Source organism: Manacus candei, unplaced genomic scaffold (genome assembly GCF_025592945.1).
Source record: "Manacus candei isolate 608988 ecotype Guabito, Panama unplaced genomic scaffold, ASM2559294v1 h1tg000005l, whole genome shotgun sequence".
Classification (NCBI taxonomy): domain Eukaryota; kingdom Metazoa; phylum Chordata; class Aves; order Passeriformes; family Pipridae; genus Manacus; species Manacus candei.
Genome location: NW_026138053.1, coordinates 13,151,971 through 13,172,570, shown reverse-complemented (window position 1 = coordinate 13,172,570; position 20,600 = coordinate 13,151,971). Strand labels below are relative to the sequence as shown.

The window sequence follows — 20,600 nt, the reverse complement described above, 5'->3', positions numbered from 1 at the left end:
ACCAGCTCTTCTCCACTAAACTGTCATGAGTCCTGAGGGGAGCACAAAGCTTGTTCAGTGAGGAGGGAAAAGAACTCATGTTCTTGTAGAGGCAGTTATCCTCACATGCTTCGGTTGTGATGTGGGCCTCTGCTGCACAGAAAGTTCCCTGCACCTGTACAGGAAAACAGGAACAGAGAAAAGAGAACTGAATGAGCTGGAAACACTGAAAGAGATGAGCAAAAATGTCAGAGATATAGGCTAAGAAATAGAGATAGGGATGGATGCATCCCAAAAACTGAATGGGACTGATGAGCCCTCAGTGACATAGGAAGGTGAGAACACTATCGTTCCAACTAACAGACAGTGACTGACCATAGCCTGATCCCTATGAAAACTTTCTAAAACTTTTAGAGTTCATAGTATTTGCACGTGTATTTTCAAATTCAGTCAAATGGCTTTTTGAGGAGAGAATAATAGTGTGAAATCAGTCTCACTGCAATTCAATTTTGATGGCACTTCTGAATCTTTGCTTTCCTTCTCCCTCTCTTCCTCAATATCCTCCTGGTCCAGTAAGACAATTCCCCCTCAATATCTGTTAACAAGGAAAGGCAGTCGATTTCATGACTTCTTGTTCCTGATTTAAACTCAGTAGTACCAAGGGGATAACAGTAACAACACCATTATCAGTGGTTGATTCCTCTATGCTTGAACAGCATAGATGTCAGAGGGCAACCTATAAGAAGGTCTGCCATTGTTGGGAAAAAACAGATGGATGAAATATCTGAGTTGATGCTCTTTTCTTCTTTCCCTTCCAACAATTATCTAAGGCAGCTACTGAGACCTAACTACTAAGGATCCATGCAAATATCTCCTGTGCTTGTCTGATCAATGATTCAATAGGCAAAGAGGGGCCTTTTTTCCCATGCTCATCTTTGATTTCTGCACAGAACTATGCTAAGCTTGTGTTTCTCAGATGAAAGCAAGTGGTACAGTTTATGCTAAAATGACAAAACAATTTGAAGGCGAATGTGTATAACGGAGAGAAGAACTTAAGCACATGGTTGACATTATTACGTTTATTTCTCAGTGAGACCTGTCTTTTCATGACACTAATCAAAAAACTGGGTCACCTCACAATGGTAATTTCCTAGGAATCTTGAAATTCATGAGTCAATTTGATCCCTTTTTAGCTGAACATTCACTAAGCACAGCGAGGCTGGTGGAGCTCAGCTAGCTCATCAGACTTGTCATCGACTATATGTGAAGAGTTTATATCCTTAATGGGATCAAAGGTTTTATCAGTGATCCTTCGTAAATGTAAACAGATGAAATATTTCTCTATCAGCATTGATTCCACACCTGACATTCCTTCTGTTGATCAGTTAACGGTTATTGTCCATTATAAAATCAGAGACAAGGTGGGTTTATTAATTTCTTAACAACCAAGAGCCATGCTAAAGAGCACTCCCCACTCTCCCCTTGTTTGAATCCATCTTGCAACAACTGAATATTAATAACATCATTTGCCATTGCCACGGACAGATTTAATATAATGCTAGTCTGGACATTATGAGGAACTTTTCAGAAAATTGCATGGTTTTAAAATGCAGATCTCCCTTTAAAGTCAAATAGAAGTCAGTCAGCTAAAATCCTAGTCATTCTTCAGAAATTTAGAACTAGAAAGGTCTCCAGACAAGGATTTGTGAAATTAAAGCATCGGCAGGCAGTGCCATGCACTTAGCCTTTTTTGTCAACACAAAATTATGCTCTTCTTTAGTGTCTTTTAGTGTTAACTCTGAATATTCCCCCGCAGATCTGTGCAATTGAGAATATTCTTGGGAATATGACACATTTCTGAAACATGCTACAGCTATCAATGAATTAAGGCTCATCACATTCTTCAGCTGTGGGATATTACCCTTGTTTGGCATAAGGACGAACAAGGTGATGGAAGTGATTTGCCTATAGTATTACAAAATTACAGCAATGAAGAAAAACAATCCCATTTCAGTGAATTATTTTTAGGGGGGCGGAAGCTTACCAAAAGTAACATTTCTAGAAATAAATTATGCTGTAATAGGATGTAGTTAAATTATAATAAAAAAGAAAAATGTTTCAAACCCTATAAAAACAAAGGAAAAATATCTGAAGTCAGACAGAATTTTTCATTCAACCTCAAATGAAAGGTTTTCTTAGGAAATTTTGATTCAGCAAAAATAAAAAATATGTCTCTCTGAACTGCATAAATTACCTGCTGGAAGAGTGACCAAACCTGGAAACATGGCAAACAATATCAATTTAAAAAGAAGAAAGGACATTTCAACCTAGATAGAATCAGACCAGTTTCTCCGGGCAGAGCATGGGTAACTCAGTCAGGTTCATGCAAGTCAGTCAGAGCCACAAATGTAGAAGTGAGCCTCTGGGCTTAATATGCAAGAGTTGATCCCTTGTCCCTAAATCAGCATCAGCATTGACAGCTGGATCACCAGGAGTATGTCTGCACAGCACAGTGCAGGCTGGACAGAGATACCGCAAGAGCACTGACCCAGGACTGGGACGGTACCGGCTAAATCTCTCAGCTGACCAGGGGCAGCCTTATTCAGCTAGGCAGAGCAAGAGCCATCCAGAGACTGCAGACCTGCAGCAAAAGCCATTCAGAGATAGCTGGTGGGTCTCTGCACAGGAAGATGTTTTGCTGTCCAGACCTTTCCAGCAGAAATAACCAGTAATTCTTTGGGTGGTATTCTACAGTTTGTGAGTCCTGTCATCACTGGGCTGATGTACAGAAGAGAAAAACAAAGCATAAATGAAAATGAGGCTGAGATCAACATATTATTAGAGATGAGATTATCATTGTTAAATTTGAATTCAGAGGAAGTTAACACTCACCTCACAGAGCCAATGTAAAGAAACTAGCTCTCCCCGAAATCTCCAGTAAAGATCTTCTACTGATAGTCTGACTGTACCAACACTTACTGCATGTACTGATGACTAATGCAGATAATATCTCTAAATACAGGGAGTGTTTCCCCATTTGATGAACAAATATGAACTACTGAAGGAATAGGTCTCAGCACTGCAAACCCCTCAGAGCAGACTCTGCGTTCTTCCTCAGGCACAGTACATCCTGATGGGTTTATGCATTAATAAGAATAAACAAGGAGAAAAGTTTCATGCTTCACCTTACCAGGTTGTTAACCGAACATATGTATCAACATTTCATCATTAACAAGTGTCCTTCTCATTCAATGCTTTGAAAGTAAAAGTCATAGCACAAAACCACTAAATGAACAATGTTTTTCTCACTTCTGCCTTGCAGATAATAATATAAAATAATATAAATAAATAATAACGTAAGTATATAACTGTCTTGCAATGCTTATGCTACACAACTCCAGCATGTGACCTGTTCCACTGAAACTATTGTATCTTTGGTTACAAGCTGGGAAATTTGAATTACTACTTTGGGTACATTTTTGAAACAGTGAAACTTAATCAAGAGTTTCACTGGGGAATCTTTTCACTGAGAAGTCACTGGATATCAAAACTTGCCCTGCTTTCTTTCCAGTCCCACTAAGTAGACTAACTTCTGAGGCAGTGACAATCCTTCACTTGCTTTCCTTCTGACTCCATGTCTTTTCTATTCCAGCAAACTCACATCTAAGGGGATGGCCGCTGCCATTTCTCTTGACTGCTATACAAGAAATGAACACCACTTTTACTCTCTCCTAAATCCATTTTCTGAGAAGGCATGCTTATCTAGCCACCTGCACTGGGAGGACTCCAGACTGTATATGCAGTATATGGAAGTGACTGATGGGAGCACAGGTCACAAAAATGCTCCAGCGCATTTCTCTGTGAGGTTTGTTACACTGCCATATTTCAGTGGCATGTTTGTGTTACAGTTATTCTGATTGCAAAAGTCTTAAGGGATAAGGATTATTTAATTATGCTCAAAAGTAGCTAAGGCTTTGATGAAGTCACTGGTCATATGCACTGCCTAGTTCTGATAAATACTTTTCAAGAGGAGTATCAAAAAGTTTGAAATTTTTCTCCTTCCTTAAAGGAGGAAAATATAGCTTCTACTGACACACTTTTGGATCATACTGTGTATATGTGTATATTAAAAATGCATCAGGAGCTAGTAACGATCTAGAAAAATACATATATTCAAAATATAGCTCTCTGATGGTGGAAGTTATAACTAAATCAAGTATCCAGAAAGAGATAGATGAATTCTGTTTTGAAAAAGGTGCATATTTTAAACATTGAAGAACAATAGTTTACCATGGTGTTCTATGTTATGATGTCTTTGTCACTAAGCCATTTTTTTGTCAAAAACGAATCTTTTTTTTCCTTTTTTCCAACGGGGTAGCTCAGCAGACAGGCATCCAACCCACAAGTCATTTTGGTGGCCTTCTTTTTCCAAGGATACACTTTTTTATGCAGTTGTGCTACCTACAGATAAACCAGGTCTTCTGATAAACTCTGTGTCCACTGTGCATTCACACTGCAGTTGATCTTTGCATGGACTGACTGTAATGGCTATTTTTCTGGGAAAGGGCCAGACCACAGTGTCACCCTTTGTGACTGGACTGATTGGTCTTTATAGCTCTGTCTCAAGATCAGTCTCTCAGGCACAGTGAGTCAAGGCACTACTGGGAACCAAAAAATTCTATAGACACTTCTAAATACAAAAGTCCAGCATGAGATAAGGGTCACACTATCTATTCACCTCTCAGACATTAGGTTATTCAAGGATTAATTTTCCTGATTTAAGTTGTTTAATGAGACACAATAAATTACAGAATCCAAGAAAAACAGGCAAAATTCCACAGTGAGTAATAAAGGACTGAAGTTTCATTTGCAGAAGATTATTTTAACCTTACAGTAAATGTGTTTGTACACACCTTTTTTTCCAGTACCGCCTTTTCCATGGTATTATTCTTTCACTTTAACCTGTTCCTAAGCTGGGATGAAGTGTCCTTATGTGAGTCAGGAGCCATGGAGAACACTTATGTTTATGCAACTATGAAATTCCAGCCCAAACACAGGAGTCACCATTAACAGGAATGCCAGAATCCCCCAGCAATGGCAGCCATGTATTTACCATGCTCCATATCAGAAGAGGTAATGGTTATAGCACCACTGTTCTGAGTGACAGCAAGCACAGCATGTGTTTTGTCTCACATACCTTATACCACATAGTCACCTCCAAGAGAGATGTTTTTGGGGATGCAGTAATACAGGACACAAGCAGGGGAATAGGGTTACCCTGGATGGTCTACTCAGCAGCTGAAAGTGAGGGTCATGTCTTGCAATGGCCAACGCGTCTGTGCAAGCGCCACTAATGGCAAAAGAACAGTGCAGGTCAGTGCCTGACTACGGGACTGAAAATCTATGAACCTTTGTAATGCTCTAGGGAGTTCTCAGACAAACTGTCCCTCAATATGTGTCCCTGTGCTGGCTGGAGAACAGTTAGTTCTGAAGCATCAGTTCACCCAAGTGGTAGAGCTGTACTGTGGAGTTGAGAGAAAAGCAGTGTAAGCCTGCATACAAGTAGTGCTCACAGACACACCAGAGCCAATTCCGACACAGAGGAGAAATGACAGAAAGACTAATATGGGCTGGAGAAGAAGTGTAGAAACTTCGTAATATCTAATATGAGACTTGCAACCCTTGGCACTGCGAAGGAAGTGGGAGAGAAGTTGTCTGCAAGGCTAAGACTGCTGCAAATGAAAGAAGGTGCACCATTAGCAAAGTGATACCAGAATGTCAGTTTTGTAATGTAAGCTTTGAGTTCTGGGGACTTTCTATGTTTATTTCATTCAACTGTAATGTCCACGTCCCAAAAAATGGGGGGGGAAAGTGCAATCTTGGGGGGAAAGCTAGGGAAAAGAACTTCTGCTATTTCCGTTTTTTCCTCCCTCAGCTTGGTTTCCTCAGTTTTGTAATGTCCAGTGAGATCAGGAGGTACATGTGCATATCAAGAAAAGGTTGTGTCAAGGGCAAAAAATTTGATGAATTGTCTAGTTACATACATTTAAACCTGCTAAATGAGGGAAGGAGTAAGATTAAGAGTGTCCTGATGAACAGAAAGATAGAGAGGTCATATAACATTCACAAAAGAGTGACAGTAATTTCATTAGAGCACTGGAAAAAATATACTGAAAAACAAGTAGACTGTTAAGTGTACTCTATCCATTTCACATCAGCACTGACCTCAATAAATTCTTGCAATTCAACATGACTGTTTCTTTTGTGAAGTATAGTCATCATCTCCTGACCCTTTCTTTAACAAATTTATTTTTGAAGTAGATAAAAAATACAAAGATGTGCTTTCAAAAAGGCAAAATAAACACACTGCCAAATTGAGCACTGGAGACTTGATTGCTTCCTAGCTTAGTGCAAGGAAAGAATATGATTTACCAGGAAGTCGATAACACCAGAAATGAACTCCCAGAGAAAAGTTTTCTTAAAACCAGAAAAAAGTATGTGCATATGCAAATCAACATCTTTATATTTGCATGGCATTCCACTTCAGTTCAGCTAAACATGTGACAGTGAGCAAAATAATCTTATCCATGGCTCACTGCTTTGAATATCAAGCTGTAAATCACTCAAGAACATTTGCTTTCCATATTTCTGTCACAAGATTTCCAATTCTTTGATTGAACTCAGGAAAAAATATTGCTAGAGAGGGTACATACACTTTTTCTTTTTTTTTTTCCTACTTTCTCTTTCCCTTCTCTGCTGAAATCACAAGGTGTGGATATCACAAAAAACCCCCCAAAAAACCCCAAAAAAACCTCTACAGCCAAAAGAACAACAAACCAAAAAAACCTAAAAGCAAGTAAGAATCATTAACAATTTTTTAATTTAAAACCTAAACTCCAGTTTCTCAAACCAGCAACTGGATTGGAAAGTGGTTTATATTTAGACTGTAAGCCCAATGTTATGTAACTTTATCTGTCCCTATTTATCCTACATTTTAGAAAACTTTCCATGATTAAATAGGCTACTTTGGCAAGACAAAAAAATGAGTGAATAACCAAAATACACACATACACATGAGCTTGGTAATGCCTAAGAATCTCACAGGTAATTGTGACTTGTTTTTTCTGACAGTGACAGGAGCCACTTTTGTCCTCATAATGACACTGACTTTTCTGTGAAATTGTGTCTCACATAATCAGTATTTGGCTTTTTAGCCCATAGTGGCAACAGAGAATCTCAGAATTGCTACAGAAACACAAAACTAAGGTATTTTGGTTATTTTACCACATAGTCCAATGGAAAACAATTAACAGACAGACATATAACACTTACTGACTTACACTCACAGACTTTTCTGTGCAGCTCACTTTCCATAGCTCAGTCATGGCCACGCATGCAAGATAAAACTCACTTTCAGACAGGGTATGCCAGCTCTGTGCATTTTGGCAACCACTGGTGCAACACACAGAATAGATGGGTCCAGAAGAAGCATTTACTGGAACTTCAGAGACATAAAGACATTTGGAAGGCAGCTGTCAGATTTTTTTATGTGCGTGGGATGTCAGGAAAAACTGGGTTTGTGTCAGTCAAATTATCTTGTTCATCAGTCTTTTAGGAAATACACTGAGAAGCCTAAAACAAGATGTTGAAAGAGATGGTGTTACTTCTTCTGTGAAATGAGGGGTTGTTTTATGTAGCAAATCTGACAATGAATTTCCAACATGAAAGAATCCGCTTACTACATCTTAGCTACATCTTAGCTACTTTACTTGATCCAAGGTTTTAGAATAACCTGAAGAAAACAATATAAAAAGACCTGATAAAAACTCAGAAGTTCTATCAGGCAAAGTCAAATGAAAGCAACCAGAAGGATCAACACATCAAATTGGCTTTTTCTTTCTTCTCCCATCACCTACTGCAGCTCTTCCTCAAAACTGGTGGTTCTAATTTGACAAGTAAAAAAAAAAAAATCACTGTTGACTTTCAGATCATTTCAGAAACATACAGTCCGGCTGTGTCCACACAGAAACCAATTAAGTAAAAAAAGAGCATCAGAAGGGTAACTTCCTTCTCTTGGACAAAGTAGGAAGGAGGTAGGGATGAAAGGATGCTCCTTTCACCAGCAAGCATCACACTTGTCAACCTAACTTTTACTTCTCTCTCCTGAGCATGCTCATAAAAGAGCCATCCAGCCAAGGTATCAACATTTAAAAGGTGTATCATTCCTCTGCAGTAAGCAGTTTCATTTGTAGTAACATTTACATCTTTTCCTCCTGGTGTGAGCTGGCATCATATTTACTGTGCAGGTACAAATAATGCTTACAGCAAATGAGAGACCCTAAGCACAGAAAATGGAGAATGATAGTTTTGACAGATAAAAATGGAGAGCTTCCACACAGGATATGATGAAGCTGGTGGAGATACTGATACAATTCATGGCACTTAGAATAATGACAACAGTCTCAATAAAAAGCTAAAAGTCTAAAGAAATAACAGCAAGAACTTCATTTCTTGTTTAAATGCTCTGTTCTGCAACATGTCAGATAATAGAACAAAAGGTTAACCCCAGTAACCATATTTCCCAGTAGTCCTACCAAGCTCCATAACCACCAGGAGCAATCTGTCTATTTCCCACTTATAAAAGGAAATGATAACCAACATTTAGGCCACTCCTCATTTCAGCAAAACACTCCGGAGTTTATTAATATTTCCTGCCACCACCTAATTAGATTCTGTGCTTAAAAAGCTAGTTTCATCCGTATCAGTATAGAAAGAACATTTTAGGAAAGCTTTCCTGATGTGCATTTTCTCTTGGGTTCAGGAAAGAAGGAAACTTTATTTGTCATCATGTACTGATCTCACTGTTCCAAAAAGTATTTTCATACGAGGACAGAGAGGTACTCAGGGAAACTTGGTGAAATGAGACAACTTTTCAATTCTTGTACTGTACTTCATCCACAGTGAAACAGTAATAAATCCTCATCAAAGAATGCTCATCTGTGTTCATATCAACAGACAAAAAATAGCAGTTGCTTTTAACTACTACAGATCCCTGGGTGACTCTTAAGTTTATTTACAGTCTCTCATGCGTGCACTTTCCTTGTATGTCTCACATCCAAAACTTCAAGCACAACACGAAAAAATAAAGACAAACGTGCTCTTCTTGCTGGGTCTAGTATCCACCTATTCACATCAAACCTCACTTGCAATTGTCAGAGCAACTTTCAGAGGAAGGTGGGGGATGCTGGACTTGTGGTGGGACAGGAGTTCTCATGAATTGCTACTGGCAGCAAGCACGAAACAGGTAAGACCTTACTGGTGAGTTTAAACAGCTGGGATTCAGATATATTGTCACAGGATACTGGGAGGCTCCCTGGAAACAGCTTCCCTGTAAAGAATACAGCTGAGGACAACTTTTTTTCAAATATAGTAGTTCTACCACTTTTACAAAACACTTAAACTTTGATTCTTCAGGCCAAAGATTAATCTCTCTTCCAAGCTTTTCTTTGTATTTGTTGCCTTTAGGAAAGTAGAGCAAATGGCAATAAAAAGCACTTACTCAATTCAGTGATTCAGCCAGCAGGCCTTGGTCAATCTGAGTAAAGCCTCAACTAAGTTAACAGAGAAATCTTGGATCAGGGGCTTATACACCTGCTCTTGTTCTTAAATGGTATGTTTAATCTGCAACTTTCCTGTAATCTTCAGAATTATCTTAAATTGCCCATTAGAAAGGTTAATGTTTAAAAATTAAAGTAACTATTAAATTCAAAAATCCACAAAAAAAAAATCCTTCATCGTTCATTGGATAATAATTTTAACAAGTAATTAAACCACCATAATGCCACCATAATTATTCTCTTGTATTATTCAGCCTATACTCTTCTTTCAGTCCTTTTGTGCTGGTTAATGGTAATACAGCCTGTCATTCCCCTCATCTAATCCTTTTTTAATCTTCTTTTTTTTTTAACATATATCTTAACTTCCAAAATAAAGTATTATCAGAAAGAACTATTTAGTCTACTAATACAAAAATAACCTTTTTCCTTTGAAAATGGCACCATTTGTATCCACATACCTTGCAGAAAACCTAAAGTATAAAGTTTGGGAAAGCAAGTTTTCCAAGATCACAACATACCATTGGTTAAAAAAATAGTATACCTGCCTATGAGTACATTAACAGCTGTGCCCACTTGCCAACCCATTTAAGGGTATACACAAAGAGAAACACAATCATGCTTTTTCACTTCACTGCAACCTTAGAGTTTAGCTTTAAATGATTTCTGAGGAAAGGCTTCCTGCAGACTTTTCACTTAAGTAGTTGTAACTACAACTGCAAAACACTGTTGACTGGTGGACTCCAGAGACTTGTTCATTACCTGTCATTAAATGTTTTAAAGTTTGCATAATTGATCCAGCCAATAAGTCATCATTGATTTATAGGGGTCTGTGCTGAAGAGTTACTCATTAAAAATTCATAACACTGGTATGTGTCTTTACAATCCATTAGCTGTTTACGTACCCACAGTCCTAAGATTGATTGACCTTGGACTGAGATTCTCATGGACTCTGCTTTTTTTTAAAAAAAACTCTTTTTTTCCATATTTTTTACATAAGCCCACAGTACAGAAAAGCAATACTTCAGTCTTCTCCCTTGACAGCTATACTTTGATTTTTCTCCTCTCCATCAAAATTGAAACTTTACTTGAAATAATGAATAAATAAAGCATACTCCATAAACAGCTTTCCACTATTATTTAAGCTTGCGAGCTGTGCTCTGTTAGTCTCCTTTCCCCACCATCAGATTCAAGTGTGTAAATGTTCTAAAAGGCTTTGAATGTTTTATGATGATTTCAGGGAATGATGGAGTAATAGCTGAAGAGTGAAGCTATTAGTTTTAATATTTATATTGAGTGCTCTGAAACATTAATGTGACAGGATGTAAGATCAGAGCAGCGGGACATATTTACTTCACAACCACTGCCACGTGGCAAAAATATTTATTTTCTGAAGCTCTGAGTCCAATCTTTTTTTTTTCCACAAAAATTTAAAGTTCAGATTGATCTACATATTAGCTTTTTCTGAACTTCGTATTTACTTTTTAGGAACTAAAGATTGATTACTCTTTTGGGTATAACTTACTTCATTTAGGCAGAACTCAAGTATAACGATGTTGGTGTTGGCGGTGCACCTCAATCTCTGTACAGAAGTTTTCCAAAGCTGTATTAGTTTACCAATTCATCTCTCTCTCCCTGACTGCTGTGTATTCTTCCCATTGAGCACCTTAGAGAAAAGAAAAACAGTCATTTGTTAATAAAGTAATGGGATGGGCTCCAGAGCAGAATCATCGTTAAAAGGTTGTTTCATATTGTCTTCCAATATTTCATGCATGAAGTAAGCCAACCCTGTAAATGTCCTAAGTCATTGTGCTTGGTTCTTCTGTTCAAACTAGCAAACATATTAAGGTAAGTGATCTTAATTACCAAGGGTCAAACAGTGCTCACCCCACTTGTGTGGTTCTCATGGTCTTCAGTGAACAAGTAAAGGAAGTAGGATGAGATCCCCAGGGAGAAATCTTCCTATCAGATTTGCAGAGTGGATCCGATATAAGTGGAACAAATGATGACTTATTGCTGTTACATTATGAAAATGTGATTTCTCCAGATGCCTCCACGTTGTGTGTAGGGACTCCACAGGCTGATACCACCGCCAGGAAGCAGTTCACAGATCTCCAGCTGAAGAAACAGTTGGGTCTATTTGGTACATTTTAGCCAGATGTAATGAATGTGGCCTTCAACTACATCGAGCAGGTTTCCAAGAACAGCAGCACTGGGCAGAAAATGAAGCATGCTCCTTAATGAGGCATAAGTAGGTGATTACCTGAAAAAGTGAGGTTACCAGTATACCATTACATTGTTCACCAGAGTCCTCTTTATGCACCCTACTATACAGTCATGGTGTGCAAGAGGCTTACAGGGACTGGAGAGCTGGGTTGGTGGGATGTGGAGATGCAGAAATTTATAAACACTCCATTGCAAAGTTGACTAGAATGGTTTGTTATGTCCTTTCCCAACCTTGCCTTTTCAGAAAGACAAAAAGAGGTCCCTAAAGGTCTCAATTATCTCTCAAACATTTCATTAGCTTAAATAACTTCTGACTTGGTGACCTCCTTTCCCAGCTACCTTCCAAACCGTACCCACAATAGAAGCAGCCAACAGAAGTGTTCATCAGAGCATCCTGTAGTCAGTTCCAACAGGGCAGAACATTCAGCATTTTCTTCTGGATGTATATTTCACTGACCTTCATGTCTAATGATACATAAATGTCAGTTTATCCTTCACCATTATTTTTAATATTCCACTAATTGCATCAATCCCCTATGCTTTACAGACATCTATAGTTACAAGTGATCATTGTTTGTCTTTCCCACATCTGCTTCTGTTCTTAACTTGCTTATGTTGTTAGGAGGCATTTCTAAACACAATTTTTTTCATAATTAACCGAATCATACAATGCACAAACAGCTGAGAATTTTAAATATACTCAAGGGGAAAAATAAACATGCTATCTGCACCTGTGTACACAGCTACTCTACAATTTCTTGGCCCTCTCTGCATCCATTAGAGAAAATAATTTACAAGTGTCTACTTCTAGTTCTCTGCTTAGAAACAGTTTTTCAAGAATGTTAGAGAAGACTTTCTACAAGAAAAAAAATAGAAATGAGCACAGCAAGCAGAGAGAATGATTTACATAACTGAATATGTGAAAGTCACATTCTGACCCACGGCTGCCATAGCTTTTTGGAAAGGTAGAAGGAAAATGATGCAGTCTAGGTTTTTGCTGCCCTTGCAGAGCTCCATTAAAACACATTGTCCATCAAGGCAATTCTTCACCTTGTACCAGAGCAGATATCACCACCACACTGTACAAAAGGGCATAGAAAAGAGCAGGGGCTGCTATTTCAACACTGAGATCAGAGAGCAAGAGAAAGGCAGGCTGTGATGAAATCGGCACCTTGTCTTCTACCAGGGATGTTCCTCTGGACCAGAGTATGGCACACCACAGTCTGTAGCAACAGCACCCACAGACTCAGTCTTCTCTTCACAAAATAAGACATTTCCAGCAGGAAAGGATCTGACAGTCTTCTTTAGCAAGGGGTTTCCACACAAGTTCTGGAATCACAAATTATATTGTTTTCTCAGTGGGATGTTCACTGACTACTGACTCACAAATGCCAATTTGAATTTACAAACTTCATGTTCAGCAACATTTCACACATGGAACATGGTGAAAAGAGCTCATTGCCATATGAAGTCTGTGCCTGGGATGTTGGGGGAAATGAGTGCAATTTTACTTAAAAAGCATCTAATTCATCCCTATTATTACTCCACTGGTATTGTCTGAGTAATGGGGTCATTGTTAAAAATTCTGCTTCAAGAACTTGCTTATTTGCTTTTTTTCATACAGATAAATATTACACAGTCCACATCAGAAGTAATATTTTGTTATTTATAACAAGCTAGATAGCAGTGATGTACACAACTGAGTACAGGCATGTCCCTAATTATCAGGAATGTGAGTTGGTATATAGTCTGCATGATATACAAATGGTGACAAGTTTGTTTTCAGAGTGTAAACTTTTAAAAACCACCATAAAGACCCCATAAAAATATGACTTTGACTAGAAAAAGATGTAAGCTGCATAATGCCTACATGGGTATTTTTCCTTAGAGATCAGGAAAAATATGACAAGTATGACTGCTATTATAGTTATATAGCATACTCCATTTAGCAGTGATATAGCAGAACTGTGAAAGCATATCCTAAGGTATTTTCACTTCATGCATTTGACATTGATATTAGTTATTGCACTTAAGATACATTGGGCTGTTTATTGCTGACTGTTTCCCCTAACTGAGAATGTTAACCACAGCAGAGCAATATTTGATGTTACAAATTATTTAGCTTGCTACTCTTCATTTTCCTTTTAGTATGCAATTATTTGTTTGGTTTCACTGAGCAAATGAAATTTCAAGGGCATTTCAAGGAAAATAAATAAAGTACAACCCAAAAGGGTTTTTTTTGTTTGTATTCCGTAACAGCACTGAATCATGCATATGTATGAATCAACAAAATAAGGTTAGCTAAGAAATTGGAAATTGCACTCCACACTAGAGCATTTTTCTTGCTCTAGAGATCTTTGCTATGGATTTGAAGGACTAATAAAAAATCAGCAGCATGACTGGAACAGATGTTTTTTATGGACTCAGCTTGTTAATAGTCTTTTTAGCTTCTCCTAAGGACTTAAAGCAAGTTCATCCCTTGTCCTGAATATTTGAGATGATGTTAACATTGTCCAAAATGTACACTAACAAGCAGCAGTGAGAAGCTAAGGTCTTACATGTGGTTAGGAATAAAAATTCAAAACATTGCTGTGAATGTGATGAAACCCCAAAGTGGGCAATGTTACAAAAGAGAAAAACTAGCTTATTGGTTGTATCAAACCCACACAGTGTCATTCTCTTGAAGGGGAGATAGGTTGGTAAAATACTTCAATGCACTGTACTACATGTATTTCAAAAACAAGGAGTCATTACAACTGAAGAAATTCCCTTTATATTTAAGCCATGGTTCACGTCTGTATACAATGAGAACTGAAACAACATGGGCCAGATCCACGACAAGTGTAAAGCATCCAGGCTTTACTGGCTCCAGTGGCACTGTGTTAATTTGTATTTGCCATACAGGCTTTGCGTTCTCATTCTAGCTAGTGAATTTCTGCAGGTAGAAAACAGAAATGAGAATACTTGGGAAAATTAGAAATCAGTCTTTGTCACAGATGTTTCACTGGTCACATAGTATTTTGTATACTCTGTTGCTGGTTTATTCATTCATTTTTCTGCCATTTCCTATGTTCCCCACAAATTCATATCTACCAGATATTGTATGTGTTGTTCATTACACTAGGTTCTGAGAAGGCAGGAGTCACCCTAGGATTTGCCATTTTATCCCACATTTTATCTAAGACTCCAGAACAATGGTGTTAAACAGTAACACCCAGACACAGGACTGGTCCCTCCAAAACCCAATCACTGGATTAAGAAACTGCAGAGGTATAATTTACTTCTCAGTCTTAGAGAAAGAAGAGAAAGGGAAGCTTTGTAACACTTAGGGAGCATTTGACTAAATGGTACTTGAAAAATTTCAGAATTCCAGCTTATGGCCTTTTTTTTTTTTTTAAACACAGAAGCACTAAACCATTACAGGCATTTGACTTTGAGTATTCTAACGTCATTGCTCTTTCAGATAAAAAAATACACCTTCATTCACTTCAGCCAAGTGATGCTTCAGCTCAAATACATGGGATTTCTTTCAGTAAGGGAGGATTGCATTTTCTCTACATGTAAAGCACTCTTTGAGAAACCTAAGGGAGAGAGAAAAATAGCTTTCTCCTTGACACGTGACTTAAACTCACATATGAAAAAAGAACTACTATGTCCACTCTCTTTTATTGTGAATATTGTTCATATTCTTCTCTTGGAAGCGTTCTTGACAATCCTGGGAGTATTCCCACAGGAAGGATTGGAAATTGGCCTTGTTCTTTTCTCACTGAATTATCCTAAAACTTGTGGTGGACATGTGCACTCAGTGGGCTCTACTGAGGTATGTCTTTTGGCCCACTTATATGACTAGCTGAGGTGAAATTCAAAAGTGGAAATCTTGCTATTATGCATATATATTGTATGTCTTTGCTTGTTGCCACTGTCATCTATTTATTTAAAACATCTGGTTTTGGTACGTGAGAACTTTGGTTTATAAATAGCTTGAATTTGGAATATTTGATGAAAGACTTTCCACAAACGCCTGCATAAAGATCTGAAAAAATACCAATTACTGCCAAAAAGTTCAAGTCTGATTCAGTAAACCCAAAGTAACCTCATGGACTATAATGAAATTCTCTCCCAGATGTATGCAATTTGACACAAGAATTCAAGCTCACTCATCCCAGGGTATGGAATCTTTCCACACAAAAAGCAATGAAAAAAGGAGAAAATGCCCTCATTCAAATTCTACACATTAATTGTCTACTTGCAGGCTCTTTGATACATAATAATCTACTGCTTCTATTATCTGCTGACTTGGAACTGCTTAAGTCAGCAGGCTTAATGTTCTAGTATAACTCACTAAACAAAAATAAAAATCATTCAATCCAGACAAGACGAAAAACAATGGAGAAACAGGTATGACAAATACAAGACATCTGAAGGTATGACATTTACAAGAAAGAGTGGGAGCTGAATTTTTCACAAGTGACATGCACAAATACTCACTGAAGGGAACCATCTACTACCAAAAGGCAGAAGGTTTTAGGGAAGCTGTTCTGTAACTTACCTTGCAACATAACATCCGTGCTGCCTTTGGACTCCCAACTCTTGGGTTTTGGAACGAAGTAAGCATCCTTAGTTCTGATTGTTTAATCAAAAGGAAACTATCCTACAGAACAGAAGCCCTCTCATTTAACTTAAGAAAAATATAAAATAATTTCAAGTTCGTGGATTATAACATGATTTTTTTTGGCAGCATCTTCTGTACTTCACCACTACCCTTATGTTGCTTCACTTTTCTCAGATTGCGGTTGGAAACAACAATCTTTGGCTTATTCTGCTCTACCCTGGTTTTCTTCCTGATACTACAGCAAATCTAGACAGTTGTGGCAGCTTCTTTCATTCTTAATGTGGCATATGGAAAAACAGCCTTGACTGTTCTGGAATAATCCCTTGTTAAGATTTTATACCAGACAAAACTGATATTTATTTCATTTAAATAATGATAAAAAAATCCTCTGTTGTGTTATAGCTGACCACAAGAGACCCCAGAACATATTTTTCTTTCGTAACATCGAAAGTAAGTGTTAGCAAGACCTGCTGATTATCTGATAAGAACACAATTAATTTGTGCCCAGACTCATTAATCTTTCTTAATACATGTCAGCCCATTACATTTGATCCATGACCTCTGTCCCCAGTCTTGCATAAAAATCTCTCAGGATCAGAATCACATGATGATTTGGCATGGAGCCACCAGCTCCGGCAGTTGCCTGCAAAATGCTTCAAAGCCATCAGCAATGGCAGCTGCTGCATTTATGTGCACATGCCTGAATGATAAGTTCACAGCTCCTCCAAGGCAGACTGAAAGAAGTTGGCCGTTGGAAGGCCTGAATCCTGTTAGAAATACAGCTGTGTCCCTATTTAGATCAAATCATTACTCATCTTTACTCTCACTTCTGTTCCCACAGACACAAGTGTCATTTGGGGTGCTGGGACAATCCATGCAAATACTTTCCCCATGGCTTTTGCAAATAATATTTAACAGTAAAAAATGTGCAGCAGTATTGGAAACCAATTGCCCTTTCACATATGGACATTCATGGATGGAGAATCTAGTAAAAAAATCACTCATTGCAGAAACCCCGGGTCCTTCCTGTTTTAACAGTTACCTCAAGACACAGAGGTGTAATTTTTTTGTAAAAATTCAGGCATTTAGATCAATGAAATCACCTGGCTTGCTAGTGGACATGAACACAGGCCTTTCAGTGCTTTTTGTCAGCCATCAAGTTACTTCCCCATCCATAATTAACAAGGAAAGTCCAAAGGCTCACATTATTATTGCTCCTAGAAAAAAATATGCGCCTAAGAACAAGCAGAAAGTCTGTGATGGCGCATCCACAACCTCCTCATCATCATCTATGCAATATTTTTTAATTAAAGCAAGCATTTCTAAGCTGAACTCCTCATGCAGCCCAGACCCTGCTTTGTCATCAGTCAATATTCACTGGTAGAAGAGAAGTAGGCACTGAATCTAAAAATGACAGAAGGTGAATAATGACAAAAACAACGCTAAGCAATATTTTAAATGCAATTTTTTATGCCAAATGACAAAGTTTTAGTTAATATGAATTTAATTAAACTATTCTTTCCCAGCTATGTCTAACTCATTTTTGTCATCAATACTTTGTGAGAAATATGTAAGCACTCCCTATATGACAGTGGTCCAAATTGCACCACTCAAAAGGAATAGTGTACCTTTTCCTGGTTATCCTGGTTAGTTGTTGATGTTAGGTTTGGTGCTTATCACGTGAAAGAGACAATGCTGCCAAAATAATAATATATGCAGCCAATGGCTTTAATGGGGGTTCTTTTAAGGGATTTTCTGAGACTCTCAGCTTTGTGCATGGTTTTTTACCTTGTCTTATCTTTCTTCAACGCATGAAAACGGATAGAAAACCTTGCAATATAACTGCCAGAGACAGTTCACAAAGTATGCAGTATTTCAAATACAAGTAACATTTTCAAAAGTTTCTAACGAGCAGCTTATATCATATTATGTATTGATTTATCTGCAACCACAGTATTTCCTGATCATGTACTAACAAGCAAATGCTTGTTTTATTCTTATTAAAATGTCAAACAGGATCTTAATCCTATCAAAGTGATTATACTGCAGCTTTGAATTACTCTGCAAAAACCCACATCCATTCATTAATCACTCACTCATGCAATGAATAAGAAGTTGAGATTGTCAGAAACTTACCATGCCTGATGGGCTAATTGTGAAGGGACACAGCTCAGCTGCTTGCCAGCTGCCCAGAATGGTAACTCTCAAGGGGAAGGAAGGGAAAAGTTCTCATCTCTGCTCTTCCCCAACAACGGCCTTTTCACATTTTCTGAAGCCATGTAATCTGTGGAGAAGCTGATACCTTCCCACCTCTCTAGCACGAGGATGATCAGAGGTGCATCTCCTCCTTCCCTCTGTCTACGGACATCAGATTGTGGTCCATCATCTTTAGATGCTTGTTTCTAAGGAAAGAATAAAGCTTGAGAGAATACATGTGGTTATCTTTCCAAGCTTCACTGCAGACACTGTGGAAAAATTACCCATTCCTCTTTTGGGAGCTTTCTCCAGCTTTAAACAGATTCCTACCATACAAACTGCCAGGCAAGGATCATGAGGAAATCTGGTTTTTAAAAGAGCAGGACTCATGCAGCGATTGTCACAAATGCCACAGAATAAGCAAATTTGGTCTCAACTGTCAACCTTATTGCCAGACTGTCAGAAGATCTGAATCCAGAGAATAATTTAAATGTCAAATCAAGACACTGCAAGCGCAAATTCCTGTGATTTGCCGTGTTGCTGAGAGATAACATGACCTAAGGGTAAGAGAAGAGCTGGCTGAAAAAAGTCTCTTTTTCAGGGGGTTGTGAAACTTTTTGTTGTAAATTCACCAAAGAAATTGGAACATGTATGTTTTTTCTCTGGCAAAATCACAATGGTACTATGACAGAGAGTTCTCCAAAGGGCTTTGAACATTGTCCAGATATACTTGTCTTGACAGTATTTGCTACTGTAAGAATTACTAAACTAAACCTACTTGTGGGAAGTGCTCTAAAATCCTCAGGAAGGAGAAGATCAAAATGCTGATTATTTATTGTTATTTTTAAATTAAATGTTTTACATGGAACTACAGACTTATCATAATGCTGTTGGTATTAATGTGGACCATCCCAGCATTTTTGATAAAACTTGCGCTGGAAATGTAGAAACTAGAAGGTAAATATATACTTATAATGTTAAGCGTTTTGCATGGGCTATCATGTTGCAATTCATGACTTCAGGGAGGATTTTGTCTGAATAAGGACTGCAGAATAATGCCCATATTGAGAAAAGCATATGAATTGAACTGGAAAGAAAAAAAAATCAGGTTACAAGATGTCATTCTGAAACTCATTTTCCCCACCATGAAGATGAACCCTTATTACCTGTGAATATGGAATTCAAATACTATTTTCAAGTTTTAAATGTAGGTAACACTTTACATTATGTGTCAGTATGGTACCAATTACAGCATAACTCTGATATTGTAAATCTATTGAGAGAGGGCTGAGCCAAGAAGTTTTGTAGTAGCCCAAACTTCAAGCAAAGTTCAAAAATACTTCAATTTTCTCTTCTTATACAAGCCCATATTCAATATCCTGGGACCTACAATGCCTTGGAAATAAACACATTATGTTTTTAATGTAATACACTGAAACGTCTTACACTTCTTTTTTCTTTCTCATCTATCACTTTCCTACCTTAGTAGCTAATGCATAATTTTCTTTACCCCTAATAAGGAAAGTCTGCACTCCCTGTGACTGTGTTCATAGTCTGGGCAAAGGGAAGTTGAATGTTGTCCTGGATCCACATCCTAACTGTCTTCCATTGCTGTATTTGATGCCAGCTCTTTCCCTGGCTGATCTACAGTGCTGTAGCTACAGTGACAGCTCTTCGCTAGCCCACTCTTGATTAGGCTAGTATCTAGCCCTCAAAAGAGGAAAAAAACAGATATGATGGATTCAGGGAAGCTGCCTTAAAGGAAAAAAGCAAGGCTGTGCCTTAATCCTTGAGAGAAAATCTTACAGGATTTAATACAGAAGTACAACATTGCTGTAGGTATCTAACTAGTGTTTAGTGGTAAGATATACCACTAATTTAGAAGCTGGTAGAAACAAGAGCCACACCCTTCCACTAAAACAGGTAGATTTTTATAGTCTTCAGAGGACATAAAACCACTCCAGTGCTCAGTG

General features: G+C 38.0%; 1 long non-coding RNA gene across 2 annotated transcripts; it reads right to left on the bottom strand.

The window, feature by feature from the left end:
- Positions 1–35: 35 nt before the first annotated feature.
- On the bottom strand, positions 36–18,809 carry LOC127477999 (uncharacterized). Of its 2 annotated transcripts, XR_007907094.1 has the most exons (6): positions 18,568–18,809; positions 12,991–13,148; positions 11,481–11,856; positions 11,119–11,259; positions 7,320–7,611; positions 45–154 (listed from the first exon to the last, which is right to left on the bottom strand). It is a non-coding gene; the product is annotated as an uncharacterized LOC127477999 (long non-coding RNA). The 2 variants fall into 2 exon arrangements; XR_007907095.1 differs by lacking the exon at positions 7,320–7,611 and having other exon boundaries at positions 36–154.
- Positions 18,810–20,600: the final 1,791 nt, after the last annotated feature.